The 15404-nt window shown below is 44.9% G+C and overlaps 1 pseudogene; it reads right to left on the bottom strand.

Annotated features, from left to right (window-relative positions):
• Positions 1-7323: 7323 nt before the first annotated feature.
• On the bottom strand, positions 7324-10820 carry LOC147430439 (uncharacterized; annotated as a pseudogene).
• Between the last annotated feature and the right edge of the window lie 4584 nt (positions 10821-15404).

Genomic DNA, 15404 nt, shown 5'->3' with positions numbered 1-15404 from the left:
CCCCCCTAGTCATCTATCGTACCTGCGCGGCCTCACGCTGTTGTCTGAACTGCGTGGCCGCTGTCCACTCATCCTCCCTGATTTGCAGCCACGTTTCGTGTGGGATGCCCGAAGGCTTCGACGAGCCGGTCTTGAAAGCCTTCCGAGCTGCACCTCCTCGGAACAACGGAAGAACCATGAGTAGGCTCGTACTCTCTCATGATGGTCTCCACTATGTAATTGACTTCGTCCTTATCCTGATCACCCCAAGACGTCAGAAGGCTAGTCGAAAACTGCAGCTCCGCGAGCTGGCGAATCCGCTGTCACATCTCAGTCTTGACTCTATCCATGTCAGCAGAACCATCTGCCCGTACAGTATAGAGCTTGGAGGCACTAGAATCGTGTGCCCCCCAAGGTGTCCAAGGTGTGCCAACAGGTGTGTCGAGAGGTGTGCCTGGGTAGGACGGGGGTCGTGAGCGAGGAGGGGTCAAAGCATCTGTGGACCCTCCTCCACAGCAACCACCACCTCCACCTAACGATCGCCGAGATCGGCGAGTGCGCCTATGCTGTGGAGATGAGGACGTACCCGCCTCTGCTCCACCCCTAGGTGTCGAAGCGGACGTGATGGGAGAAGCAGGCGTCGTACCCATAGGCGTCCCCTCCCTAGGCGTCGGACCCTCGGGTGTGAAGCCCGGAGGCGTAGTACCCGTGCCTTTGGCTACCCAGTACTGAGAATCCTCTGCCATCTGAGCAGGCGTCATTCGTGTAACGAAGTCCATGAATGCATCTGCACTCATAGAAGCGGGATCTGGAATCTGGTCTGCCATACTAAAGTCGTGCACAAAGAAAGTAAAATAAAGCGTCAGAACACAGTTGTTTAAATTAACTTTAAGCTTAATTTTAAATCAAAGTCTTCACACAAACACTTACGGGCCTAGGCCTCGACGAGTGAGGCATCATCGATAAGATCTTGCACCGTATCATCGTCTATCTCTAATTGCAAACATAACTCTGCCCCAACTCGTTCTGGCAGATTGTCTTCACCCATTGCATCTTCATCTACAAGTGTCAATTCTGGCTCATCTGCATCATCCCTCGTATATCTGTCAGCTTCCTCTGCCATACCTTCGTCCATCTCATCTAATGTCACAGTAGTATGGACGTCGTCTGACTGACTTTCCTCCAAGAGATCTTGCCCTTCAAATACTTGTTTATTTCTTGGAGCAACCTGAACCACAAACCACCATTGTCGCTCTCGAGGGTCCGGTACAAAGACCACTTGCTCGCAATGTTCGGGGAGAGCAAATGTGTCGCTCGCATCTGTCCAAATCTTTGTAGAATCTATTTGCACAAGTTTGTTTCGATCTCTGCATACCGTTGCATTGCGACCAAAAGTAATGACCTTGAACCACTTCACATCCAACAAAAACATCTCAAACTGCCTGAAGCTTACTTTCAGGATATCTGACACCAGACCACAGTAATCCAGGTTGCTAGTGCTCTCATTCGTGTCTCTAGCACTGGCCTTGCTCTTTTGCATGAAACTAACCATTACCCCACTATCAAACGTGTTTCTTCTGCTGTCAATTTGTTGTGTTCTGAAATGATTTCCATGCGACCACAGTGCCATGTATGTATGATACTTCCAGTCACATCCAATAGCCAGCTCTTCCTCTTCTAGAGATATGGGTTCTCCGATGTGTCGAGCTGCTCTCACTGTCTTGTCCAACCATGCCATTGTAGGGAATTCAGGTAGAGGAGCGAGATAGTCTGGCAAGGGTAAGCCTCTAGTCGTTCGACTTCGCCTGAAATCCTGTCGCTTCCTATTGCATCTCTCTTTCTCTTCTTCATACCTTTCAAGCCATTTTTGCATCGGCGCTGAATTTAGTATACAGAACTTCATGATCTTTTCTCGCATGGCTAGGTTCATTTTCTTCGGCACCCCTTGCCCTTGTGGCTCCTCTCCCACCAGTCTTGCATCCTCCTCATCGCTCCACAGTCGAGGTATTTTTGGGTCAGAAACGGATAGAAATTCGGTCGTCAATACAAGAGACTCTTGCACCAGCCATCCTTCTGCCATGCTCCCCTCTGGACGCGCTTTTTGGCGAACAAAACCCTTAAGTGTTTTCATGAACCACTCTAGAAAGAACATCCAATGGCTGTGGACTGTACCTGCCACTGCAACCTCATCTACTATATGGACGAGCAAGTGCATTTGGATAGTTAGGCAGCTCGTGGGTAGATACTTCTCAATCATGCAAACTGCCTCAATGGAGTTAGCACTTGCGACTGCAATAGATTCCTCCCGTATCTCCTTGGAAGAGATCCACTGCACTAGCTCTAAAATCTTGTATATGCAGGTCCGCACTTCCTCCGTTAACCACCCCTTGATCGCAATTGGAAGAATGAATTGCAAGAACTTATGCCAGTCGTGCGATTTCAACCCTGACAGTTGATCGTCACGGGTGAATGCTGTCTTGAGACATCCCATATATCCTGTTGGCGTCGTGAACTCTGAAATCACCCTTTTCACTTGTCGCTCTTCGTTTTTTAGAAATACCCATGGCGCTCTTGGAAGTTTTGTTTGGCCAGCTGCATTGGTGAAAGGTCACAGCTCTGGCATCTTTCCAACTGACTGCAAATCATATCGTGAAGCTCGATTGTCTTTCATTCCCATGATTGTCTTCCAGAGGAGCTCTCTCACATTCTTGAATATATGCATTGGATCCAGCAAATGGTTAATTAGTAGATCACCCCAGTACGACAACGTATGGAGAATGGACAAACGTTTCATTCCTGGAACAGGTTGCCCCTCATGTTGCTCCCATCAACGACGCCACTCTTGTACATGCATAGGACGACATTCGACGCGACCAAGCTGGCCTTCGCGCAAGTGATGGCCATGTGGAAGATAACGGTGGTGGCCTTGATAAATTGTCTTTCGAAGAGAGGTAGAATAGCGCACATCCAAAGACTGCTCGCAAATTGGGCATGCATTGTATCCCGAAGTTGTTAGTCCTGCATATATTAAAGCATGAATCAGGCCAAGGCAAAGGGCTTGTGAATAACGAGAATTTTGTAAATCAATAACCATTACCAGAAGCTTCTCCGTATCCTGGCCAATCATGCATAGTCCACATAAGAAGTCCATGGATCCTTGCATGCTGCTGTCCTACTGATTCAACCGCATCTTCTATGTCGATCCCATGCCATAACTCCTGGAGCTCATCAACTAGTGGAGCTAGATAAACATCCATGTTTTTTTCCTTGAACTTACCGGGTACAATCAAGCTTAAAATCAAATGACCCTTCTTGATAGCAAGCCACGGCGGGAGGTTGTAATTGATAAGGCACACAGGCCACGTGCTCCATGACGAGCTTCTCAAGCCAAATGGATTGACTCCATCCATTGCCATGCCCAAACGCAAATTGCGTGGTTCACTCTTAAAATGTGGCCAGGTATCTTCAATGTGCCTCCAAGCCTTTGAATCAATGTGCACCCTAAATGTTGCGTCAGTGGATCTATTCATAGAATGCCACCGCATCAACTTTGCAATGGAACCACAACGAAACATGTTTTTTTATCTTAGGAATAATAGGGAAATGCCGTAACACTTTAGCTGGCATTGTCTCACCAACTGCATCTTGTTTGTAGCGCATTGCTCTGCACTTAGGACACGACAGACAATCTGCGAATTCATTGCGAAAAGAATGCAATCATTTGGACATGCATGAATCTTGTTGTAGTCCAAGCCAACTGAGGTCAGAAGTTGCTTTGCGTCTGGTCTGGAGGGGGGCATTTCATTGCCACCCGGGAGAAGTTGCTCCCGCAATAAACTGTTTAAGCCACATTAAATTAAAAAGCTCTCCGAGCACATCACCGTTGCAATCGGAAAATCTCTTTTGTAAATTACGTACCTAAACAAAGCAGTGACGCTTACATCTGACCACCCGTACACTGACTAAAGATTCAAAAACGTCAGACAAGTACGAAGCATAGATATTTTGGCGCCTTCATAGATTTGTTGATGTGCCAACTTCCTCAACATGTCTTCAGGAGATAGGCGCACGACTTCTGGTGCTGCTTCGTTCGCGTTCTCCTCGCTTGTCTGGAAGAAGGCATCCAGCATCTCCTCCATGCCGTCGTCTTCTGTCTGTAAGCCCTTTTCTGCTTCCATCCGTGGCTCTATATTGGTCGGACCTTCACGCATAATCTTTTTTCTCTCTCTGTCTCAGATGTAGGTGCTATGTCGCGGAAATCAATGCCCGTTCCGTGGGAGTCGTATCACAGATTCTGTACGATTTCTCTAGCAAACTCTCCGTACTTGTGCACATGCTCATTACATATCCTACGCTTGCGCAGGATTTGATACTTGCAGAGCGTGCATGAGCATGCAATCTTTTCCTCCATGTTAGTTGATGACGTTGCCATTTACAATGATTATGAATGTTGTTTTAATATATATATATATATATATATATATATATATATACTCCTCACAATGTAAACTACCTCGCATTCTCTAGTCTTGCCCAATCTCCGTACACCTCGGTCCAGAGGTGTACGGAGATCAGGACCACCGGGTCAAAATCTCGTCTTTATTGGTCAAATCCTATATGGGTAGACACATACGTGCACTCCCAGGTGTACATGGCAATGCATGTAGCAGGAAAAACCCCTTTGCCTCTTTTAGTTCCATAGTTTCTTCTCTGTCTACGTACCCTATCTCTCGTTCTTTCTCTCTCAATCTCGCTCTCGCTATCTCTCTTTCTCTCTCGATCTCGCTCTCGCTCTCTCTCTTTCTCTCTCTCTCTCTCTCTCTCTCTCTCTCTCTATCTCTCTCTCTCTCTCTCTCTCTCTCTCTCTCTCTCTCTCTCGATCTCGCTCTCGCTCTCGCTATCTCTCTTTCTCTCTCTATTTCCCTATTTTCCTATCTCTCTGCCATAACTCCTGGAGCTCCACTTCCCTATCTCTCTCTCTCTCTCTCTCTCTCTCTATATATATATATATATATATATCTATATATATATATAAAACTATATATATTATATATGTACTCTCTTTCTCTATCTCTCTATTTCCTATCTCTCTCTCTCTCTCTCTCTCTCTCTCTCTCTCTCTCTCTCTCTCGCTCTCTACTTCCCTATCTCTCTAATGATCGAACGAGCGACTGATCGAGGGAGATCTAGACGCCCACGATTGCGGAGGACTACACAACATCGACAGAGGCTGCATCAGAGGATCTAGCTAGGTCACTTTGGCTCGGCATGCACAACGTCTAGTCAGAGTACTGACCATGGAGGAGATCTACCTATCCCAACTAGCTCGTTTAGCCGTTTAGTCCACACCCAGCAGTTTAGGATTCCATAATATTTTATTTTGTCATCTTCTTACTCTGACTTTGTATCAGATCCATCACATTGTAACTTTCTTGTCTCATGTCTCATAGGTCACTTTGGCTTTTCGAAGACGTTAATATAACATTTCATTTCATTTCTCTCTTTAATTTTTTTTTAAAATTTTAATTTCCTAAGCATATATTAATTCTCTCTCTCTCTCTCTCTCTCTCTCTCTCTCTCTCTCTTTCCTACACACACACACACACATTTCTCTCTCTCTCTCTCTCTCTCTCACACACACACACACACACACCTCTCTCTCTCTCTCTTTCCTACATACACATACACCGCTCTCTCTCTCTCTCTCTCTCTCTCTATTTCCTACACACACACACACCTCTCTCTCTCTCTCTCTCTCTCTCTCTCTCTCTCTCTCTCTCTCTCTCTTTCCTACACACACACACACCGTTCTCTCTCTCTCTCTCTCTCTCTCTCTCTCTTTCCTATGCGCACACACACACACACACACACACACACACACACACACACACACACACACACACACACACACACGATGTAGAGGTAGAGGTAGAGAGAGAGAGAGAGAGAGAGAGAGAGAGAGAGAGAGAGAGAGAGAGGTTGGGGAGGGTGGAGATGGACATAATACCCGCGCAGCAGGTTTCGGCCAAGATCCGAGCAGGCGAAAATGGCCCCTGCACGTGGGTTTTGTTTTTTTCCCCCAAATTTTTTTGCGTCGCTATACGCGTCGCAATACGCATGGCAAATAAAGCCTTTCCACGCGTATATCGACGCACACTGCGACGTGTATAGCGATGCACGCTAATGACGTCGATATACACATGGATAAGCATGGTCGTCGATATATACGCGTAGATATCTTCATTTAGTGTTGTAGTGTCTTTGGCAACCTCTGATTTAACTTCGTCATACGTTTCTCTCTTTGTTGCACATAGAAATCTACTGCAGCCTTTATCCATCTTTAGAGTCTCCAAGTATGTGATTCTGTCCTGCAAAACATCTCGCTAATTCACATTAACTTGCCATAAACCTTTTAATGCACCTAATTCGATGTGTACAGGTAAGACTGCCTCTTTGCCAAACACCAATTTGTAGGGAGTGAAATTGGTGGCCACTTTATAAGAAGTTTGGTAGGCCCATAGGCATTTATCAAGATTCCCCTCCCAATCTTCCACCTGTTTATAAATATGCTTGGTGAGCATTTTAATGATATGACCATTTGCACTTTCAACCAAACCATTACACTGTGGGTGATAGGGAGATGAGAATCTGTGTTGAATTCCCATCTTCTCTACCAAATCACGTACTAGCTTGCTGCGGAATCCCTATCCTCTATCTGATATCAAAACCCATGGCACTCCAAACCGACAGCAGATAGAATCAAATACAAACTGAGCAACTGGAAGAGCATTTACCTCCTTGACCACTTTGGCTTCTACCCATCTAGTGAGGTAGTCGATAGCTACCAAGATGTACTTTTTTCCACTTGTAGACTTGGGAAGCGGGCCGATAGCATCAAGTCCCCACTTTTCGAATGCATTTTGGGCCAAGATAGCTCCTTGTGAATCTGCTACTAAACGTCACTCACGTGGCACGTCTTACACCAATAATGAACATCCCGTACAAGAGATGGCTACCAAAAACCTACTCTAAGAATACGAAAGAGTACCTGATCTTTACCTTGATGCCCGCTTTCTTCATGGCATTGTGTCAATACCATGCCAATGTCCTCCTTGTAGAGAACTCTCCTCAATACTCCATCATGGACGTATACCATAAGGTCTTCGCCTATCAAAGTGAACCTGCTAGCCTTTTGAGCAACCCTTTTTCTCTGTAGATTGGACATGCCTGTGGGACCTTGACCTATGCTCAAGAAATCATCAACATCTTTCAGTGTTTCCCTACCTGCATAGCTGGCGGGTGTCACATATAACCGTGATACATGTATTTGTACTCGGCTACTGGCTAACTGGTCAGCTTCCTGATTTTGCTCCCTCCGAACATGCTTGAATTGCTCCACTTCAAAAAACTTCAATAACTTCTTAATAGAAAAAAACCAATGCTTGAGAGAGTCTCTCTTCACCTGCCATTACCCTAAGAGTTGTTTGATAACCAAAAGAGCATCTCCCTTCACTATGAGCATGGATATCCCAAACTCGATACACTGCTTAAGGCCCAAGTGGAGAGCCAAGTATTCTGCCTCATTGTTTGTATGCACATCCTCCAAATCATAAGCTTTTGAAAAAATAGTGTTACCTTGTGGATCCTGTATAACGACTCCACCTCCGGCTTTTTGCACAACCCTCCTGTAAGCACCATCGAATGACATGACAAAAGCTTCTTTTAGATCCGGTTCATCGTTTGCCTCTTCTCGAACCACCCTGGGATACACTGGCAAATCTACACCCTTATTTACCAGCACGTCTGCGAGATGTGACCTGCAAGTGTGATCAATTTTAAACTCAAAATCAAACTCTTGTAACTCTAGTACCCACTTCATAATGCGCCTTCCTGATCGTAGGTGAAGCACCACTTCAGGTAATAAATTGTTGGAGGTAAGCACATAAAACCTGTAAACAGTCAAATGTACTTTGAAATTTCTGCAAGCAAACACTAGTGTCATCACCCACTGCTCAGCCTCTGTGTAAGACATCTCTCCTGGACTGATGACCCAACTCTCAAAGTAGATGGGTTTGTAGCATTGCCCTACCTTTTGTAGTAGGACAACACCAATTGCAATTGTACCCACTATCATAGCCTAGCATAAAAATCATCCTCACGATTGGGAGGACAAACAATAGGCAATTGACATAAGATTTCTTTAACCCTATCAAAAGCTACCTGTGTGTCTTCATTCCATTGAAAGCCATGAACCTATTGACTCATTTTTTGAAGAGGGTATACATACTATGAAAGCATCCAAAAGAAGCGAGAGAGGTACTTCAACTTATGCACAAATGATGCCAAAACTGTAGCACTTTTGGAAGGCTCCATCAACACAAGGGCCTTTACCTTTTCCGGATCAGCTTCGATACCATTCTGTGAGACTACATGACCTAGAAGATGAGCTCGAGGTTGAGCTAACTTGCATTTTTTGGGATTCAATTGATCACCTGCTTCATCCAGTCGATGAAAACATAACTTTAACTTTGACAAATGATCATTCCTAGAGCTGTAACACCCTATGTCATCCATGAAAACTCTGATAAACTTATCGAGGTAAGGACCAAACACTTTATTCATCCAACCTTGAAAAGTTGTATAGGCATTCACCAAGCCAAAGGGCATTCTGTGGTAGGAAAAACAGCCCCATGGTGAAATGAAAGTGGTTTTCAACTGGTCTTCAAGTGCAATGCCTATCTGGAAGTACCCAGAGAAGCCGTCCACATCAGAGTATCTTTCGTGACCTGCAACTTGATTTAAAATTTCATCCTGAAAGGGTAAAGGATAATAGTTCCGCTTGGTTGCAGCATTTAAAGGCTTATAATCGACACACACTCGTCATTTGCCGTTATTCTTAGGTGTTATGACAACTGGGGAGACCAACTCAAATTCTTGCATGGGATAGATAATACCTGCATCCAATAGCTTGTTGATCTCCTGCTAGAGAGCTTCTTGCTGAATTTCCCCTAACCTCCTTAGCGCATGGGATAGATAATACCTGCATCCAATAGCTTGTTGATCTCCTGCTAGAGAGCTTTCTACTGAATTTCCCCTAACCTCCTTAGCTTTTGTGCCTTTGGCTTATGCCCCTCCTTGAGTATGATCCAGTGTGTTCGACTTTCTTGGCACCTCGCAAATCTTTATACTCAGTGGAAAAAATATTAGGATAGGATGCATAGAGTTGCACATAACTTTCCTTCTCTTGCTTTGTTAAGTCTTTCCTAGCATACCTCTTACCTCTTAGAAATCAGTAGGGGAAACTTGAGCTTGCATACCTTCTTTTGGAATAGAGTTATCGATAGTAACCCCAAAGAGATCAGCATCAACATGGAGGAGATCGTCATCACTCTTTCCCTCTTATGTATTTGTGTAGCCTTCATCTTAGGTTGAGTCCGTCTCGTATACATAGCTTGTTGTAGAATCATCTCCCTCATCGCCATGGGATGAGAGAAACTCTCCCTTGTCCGTAGATCAAGAATCACTTGTCTACCATTCTCTTTATCAAATAAAGTAAATACCCCTTTCCCCCAATCTTGTTTATCCCCCATTGCAAGAAGCCACGGTCTACCCAATATGATAGGGTAAGCATTGTCGCCAGCTTTCCGATAACAAAAAAGTCAATAAGGTATTCAACACCATAACCTTTACCTTCGCATCATGTGCTATACCCAAACACCTGGCCTTTGTATGGTTGGCCATCCTCATTCACACATTAGATCTTACCACTGCTTTAACTCCTGCATCCTTCATGGCAGATCGGTCATGACACATACTTGGGCCCCTCCATTGATGTATGCATGTACCTGCATCTTCTTTTCAATAAGAGCATCAACAAGTGGAAGCACATCCATTGGACTCCCAACCCTCAATGCTAGATTCCCCACAGTATGCACTCTTGTTCTGTCCCGTGGAAGCCTGGTGCTAGCACTAGTAGACCACTGACGTTGCAATTTAGGATTTAAGACAAGTAGTTGACCGAAAGTAATATTAGCCTTTTGGTTCTTGAAATCACTCACCAAGTCATATCCGGGATGATCCCTTCCAAGTTGGTAGTCAGATTACTTGATTTTACGCCTCCTTCTTCTTTTGCTCGTCTCTGCCTGCTCTCTATCTTCGTCGACTTTTCGTTTGCCTTTGGGAGCTCTAGTCTCTCGCTCTATCTCCGTCTCTCTTCCTTCATGTGCTCTCTTATTGGCCAAAACATCCACTACCTACTCATCTACTCCAATTATATTAACACGGTGAACTTATTCATTACCTTGAGGAGTGGGAGACACAGGATTGTCAGACTGTTGATCTCTTTGCCTGTTGAATTTCCCTTGTCCTCTCCCTCTTCCGAATATTGGGTACATACCTCCTCTTTCCCTTGGTGGATGCGGACAATCCGGTGCGTAGTGTCCTTTTTTGCAATTATAGCAACGGCCAGGCAACTGCCTCGCTCTTCCTCTGTCCGCTCTTTGTTGCCCTCTGTCCATTACACTCAAACGAAGCTCTTGCATTTGTTCTGATAAATCTTGAACAATACATAGCTCTTGCATTTTGTTCCGATAATCTTGAACATTACGTACCCAGTGTTGAGGAATAGCTGCCACTCCACGATTTGCTTGATCCTTTGTACGAGCCTCGCCTTGAGGGCTTGGTGGTTGCTGCTCGTATCCCATCATTCCTTGTTCGATCTTCTTGTTGATCTTCCTGCTCTTTGCTCGAGCAATTGCTACAGCACCGTTGTAGTTCTCGGGGCTTTCGAAATCCACCTTTTCTCGTACCTTGGGATGTAGGCATGACATAAATTTGTCCATCTTGAAATAGTCGTCGTTGGCCAATTGCATTGATGTGGCTAATTTTGCCCAGCATTCTTCAAACCGATTAAGAAAAACAGTAAATTCTTCACTTACATCTTGCTTGAGAGCTTTTAGCTTTGCGTCCATATCCATAGGTGATACTTCCTTTCAAAAATGTTGTAAGAAACTGGTTCGTAGAGCCGGCCATGCATGTCGCGGCTCGCCCTGCAATGCGTTGAACCATGCTTTCGCCTTGCCTCGTAACACCAATGGGATAGTGTCCATCTTGCTGTCTTCATTAGGCATCCTCAATGATAGCATGTATAATTCAAAGTCTGCAATCCAATCGTCTGGATCCTCCTCACCTGTGAAAATAGGGCCATAGCTTCGAGAAGCCATGTTATCCTTCGGTTGATCTTTCCATTGTCTTCTTCAAAGCGATTAGCGGGTCCTCAGTGGGGGCACCACTGATGGGATGGGGGAAATGGGAACACACACAGTACAACAGATACCTAGCACCCCAAGCCACTTGGATCGACTCACTTACACACTATTTTCTGTATGACTTGATGTCACAAAACGGGAGCGTACACGAGCACTTAGAAATCTGAAAATTATAATACTTTGCAAAAGGGAGAGAAGGGAGAAGATCGACACAATATTGGGGACCAGAAGATGGGCTGGTCCCCCCCGTTAAGAGTATTCTTTTATTAAGGGAGAATTCTTATACAAGCACGAGAACCCGAGGAAACCCCTCCGTTCTGAAATCTTAGACCCATAGGTCGTGCTTTCCCGTAAAGGGCTTGGGCACAAGACCGTTCCTTCCCGTGAGGGACTTAGGTGCGAAGCCGTACTTTCCCGTGAGGGACTTAGGCGTGAAGCCGTACTTTCCCGTAAAGGGCCTTCCCGTAAGACGAGAGATTCCTGCAAAACAAATCACACAGAGTAACAATTCTCAATGCGTATCAACATCTTATAATTGTCGCTCCTTGCTTGGAGAATCGACCTCCGTACTCAGTCGTCACGCGAACTCTTGCAGTTTCCGTCGCCAGTCTTTGCTCCAGAATCCCAGCACTTGCACTTTCTGCTGCTTCCGCCTCCTGCAAACTAAAACACTGGCTACCCTTTTATAGGGTCTGACACCCGGCAGGAATAGGGGTCCAAAAGCAGAGCTAGGCGCTCCTAGAGAGAGGAGAGAGAAAATTGCGTTTTCTAGAGAGAGGAGAGAGAGAGATCGCAAATCAGCCCCCTGCCTTGGTTTTAGCGCTAGATTTTTTTATAAGGGCCTTGCTTGCTTTATTTTATTAATAAAAGGGCTGGTCACTTTAAAGTGACCGGCCACTTTATAAAATAAAGTGTGAACCTGTTCAAACTTTAAAAACTCACTCAGTTAGTTAAAATAATGCTACACGGACACATTCAAGGCGTCCCCGAGTGCAAGACACGACACAGATGCAATGCAGACACAGACTCCTCGCGGGAAAACATCTGTCCTCCCGCGACTGTTCCTGCTTTTCGTAAAAAGCTTCATTGAACCCATCTTTATTCTTGTGCTTGCGTTCTTACGCGTATTTTCTTACTCAGTTCAGATTTCCTCCTTAGCCTACGGGATGCCCCCTTACTGATGCACCCGTCACCCATCATGTGACGCATCAGAGGCACTCGTAACCCGGCCCTTTCCACCGAACTTACGGAAACTCCTTCGCGATGTTTACCGTCACCCATCAAATGACACATGAGAGTTTGTCCGTTCCTGTAGCTACAATCTTTTGACAGTTCTTAGTGCACATAATAAAATATCCTAAAAAGAGATTATCATTAAAAATAAGAAAATAGTCCAATTAGCAACATCCCTCTGGCTTCTAAACAGTTGACCTCAATTGTAGTGCTTGGACATATACCTCCAGTATCTCAGGATAAGCTGCTAATTCCTCCTGCGTCATCCACTGAGCATCTAGATTCGAATAGTTCTTAAACTTAATCAAATACTTCCGTGTTATCTTTCCGGATTTGAGAGACCGCTCCTGATGACTCACTATCTGCTCCGGTTGGAGTATTTCTTCTGTTTCCTCAACCTCAGGAGGTTCCTCAACACTAGGCTGGCTTGGAGGCGGTCCCACATACGGCCGGAGTAAACTGACATGGAAAGCATTATGGATCTTCCAATTAGGCAGTAGCTCTAATCGGAAAGCCACATCATTCACTCGCTCAGTAATCTTAAACGGCCCATAATAACGGGTAGAAAGTTTTACCACTTTCCCCTTATGAGACGCTTGTTTCTTAAGTCTTGCCTTCTCAAACTTGAGTAAGACTAACTGTCCGACTGTTAAGTCTAGATTCCTTCTGTGCTTGTCTGAAGCTTTCTTATGATTTTCCTGAGAGCATAGAATAGCTCTTTTAACTTGCCCGTAGGCTGTGTCCAAATCCCGGACAAATTTATCTGCTGCAAAGATCTTATCCTTAGTTAAAAGGATCGGTGGAAGCAAAGGATTACCATAGAGAATCTCAAAAGGTGCTTTCCCCGTCGATGAGTGTATGGTATTGTTATATGCATACTCGACCAGAGGCAAATATTTCTCCCAGTCAGATTGCCGGTCTGACACATAAGCTTATAACATATCCAATACTGTGGATTTGGCTCTCACTTTGCTCGTCCGTTTGAGGATGGTAGGCAGATGAAAAATTCAGCTTTGTACCAAGATTATCTGTCAAGGCACGCCAAAAATTTCCTGTCATGCGAGGATCTCGATCGCTCACAATAGACTTAGGCATTCCATGATGCTTAAAGATCTGTGCTAGAAAGACCCTAGCCATATGATCTGCTTTGATCGTTTTCTTGATTGGTATAAAGTGTGCTTGCTTGCTAAACCTGTCCACAATGGTCCAAATCGCGTCATTTCCAGTCTGAGTTCTAGGGAGGTCCATGATGAAGTCCATGGCAATACTTTCCCAAGGTTCATTAGGCACAGGCAAAGGTTGTAGCAACCCAGGCGTCTTATGCCGATCATACTTCATTTTTTGGCAAACCAAGCATTCCCTGACATACTTATCAATGTTTGCTTTAAGGCTAGGCCAAAAGAAATATCTTTCCATTGCTAAGGTCGTAGGGAGAATATCCCGATGTCCCGCATAAGGCGAAGCGTGTGCTTCATCCATGATCTTCTTTCTTAATGGTTCCGCCACACATATGGCCTGATGGTGGTAGAGATAACCGTCCCGAATGGAATAGGGAAACTCATTCTCTCCACGATGTAGCTTTCCCCAAATGGTGGAGAAGTCTGGATCATTCGGATACAAATCTGGTAGTGCTTCTAATTCTTGGTGATACACCGAAGTGATAGCGTTCACCCTTGGCCGCCTAGACAATGCGTCTGCAACCACATTCTTACTCCCAGCCGTGTGAAGGATCTGGAAGTGAAACATAGACAAAAAGTTTGCCCACCTCATCTGCTTCTCAGATAGTTTCCTTTGCGTAAGAAAATACCGCAAAATCTGGTGATCAGTCTTGATCACAAAATCCGCTCCTAGAAGATAGTGCTTCCAGTTGGATAAGGCGTGAATCACAGCTGTGAGTTCCTTTTCGTAGATTGATGCATGCAACTCTGCATCCTTAAGCCGTCTGCTTTCGTATGCTACTGCATGGACTTCTTGGTTTAACACTGCTTCAATGCAATCGCCTGAAGCATCGCAGTGAACCTCAAATGGTTTCCTTAAGTCAGGCACTATCAAAATAGGTCCATGGCTTAGCAAGTACTTGAGCCGATCAAAATCTCCTTGATGTCTCGATCCCCATATGAAAGGAATCTTCTTCTTTGTCAAATCATGAAGGGGTCCTACTACATGAGCAAATCCTCGGACAAACCTTCGATAATACGAACATAATCCTAGGAAACTACGTACATCATGTACCGTATTGGGAATAGGCCAATCTTCGACCACTCGGATCTTGGCAGGATCCATACTCACTTGATTGTGAGAGACTATATGGCCGAGATAGTGTATCTCTGAGAGAAAGAACTCGCTCTTCTTTGCATTCACATGCAACTCATGCTTTCGCAATTCTTGAAACACTAAGTCCAAGTGCTTCCGATGTTCCTCTTCTGACTTAGAGAAGATGAGTATGTCGTCAAAGAGTACTCCCGTAAAAGCTCGATACGGGCTGAAAATGCGGTCCATCATGCGATTGAACGTCGCAGGAGCATTGGTCAAACCGAAAGGCATTACCAAAAATTCATGTACTCCAAAGGTTGTGCGGAAAGCAGTCTTATGGACATCCTCAGGGGCAATCCGTATCTGATGATACCCACTCTTTAAGTCTATGCGACTAAAGACACTTGCACCCTGCAACTTATCAAGTATATCATCAATCCGAGGGATCGGAAAGCGATTCTTGATTATGATCTTGTTTAAAGACCGGTAGTCTATGCACATTCGAAACGTGCCATCTTTCTTCTGCACCAGTAGAACTGGAGAGCAGTAGGGTGAGGCACTGGGCCGTACTAACCCTTTCTTTAGAAGCTAGTTGACTTGCTTCAAAATTTCCTCTTGCTAAGCAAGACTCATCCGATAAGGGGGTTGATTGGGAGGCGAGATACCCGGTAT

This window comes from Adiantum capillus-veneris, chromosome 21, assembly GCF_014529385.1.
Source record: "Adiantum capillus-veneris isolate H3 chromosome 21, ASM1452938v2, whole genome shotgun sequence".
NCBI classification, from domain to species: Eukaryota; Viridiplantae; Streptophyta; class Polypodiopsida; order Polypodiales; family Pteridaceae; genus Adiantum; species Adiantum capillus-veneris.
This window is presented reverse-complemented; position numbering and strand designations above follow the sequence as displayed.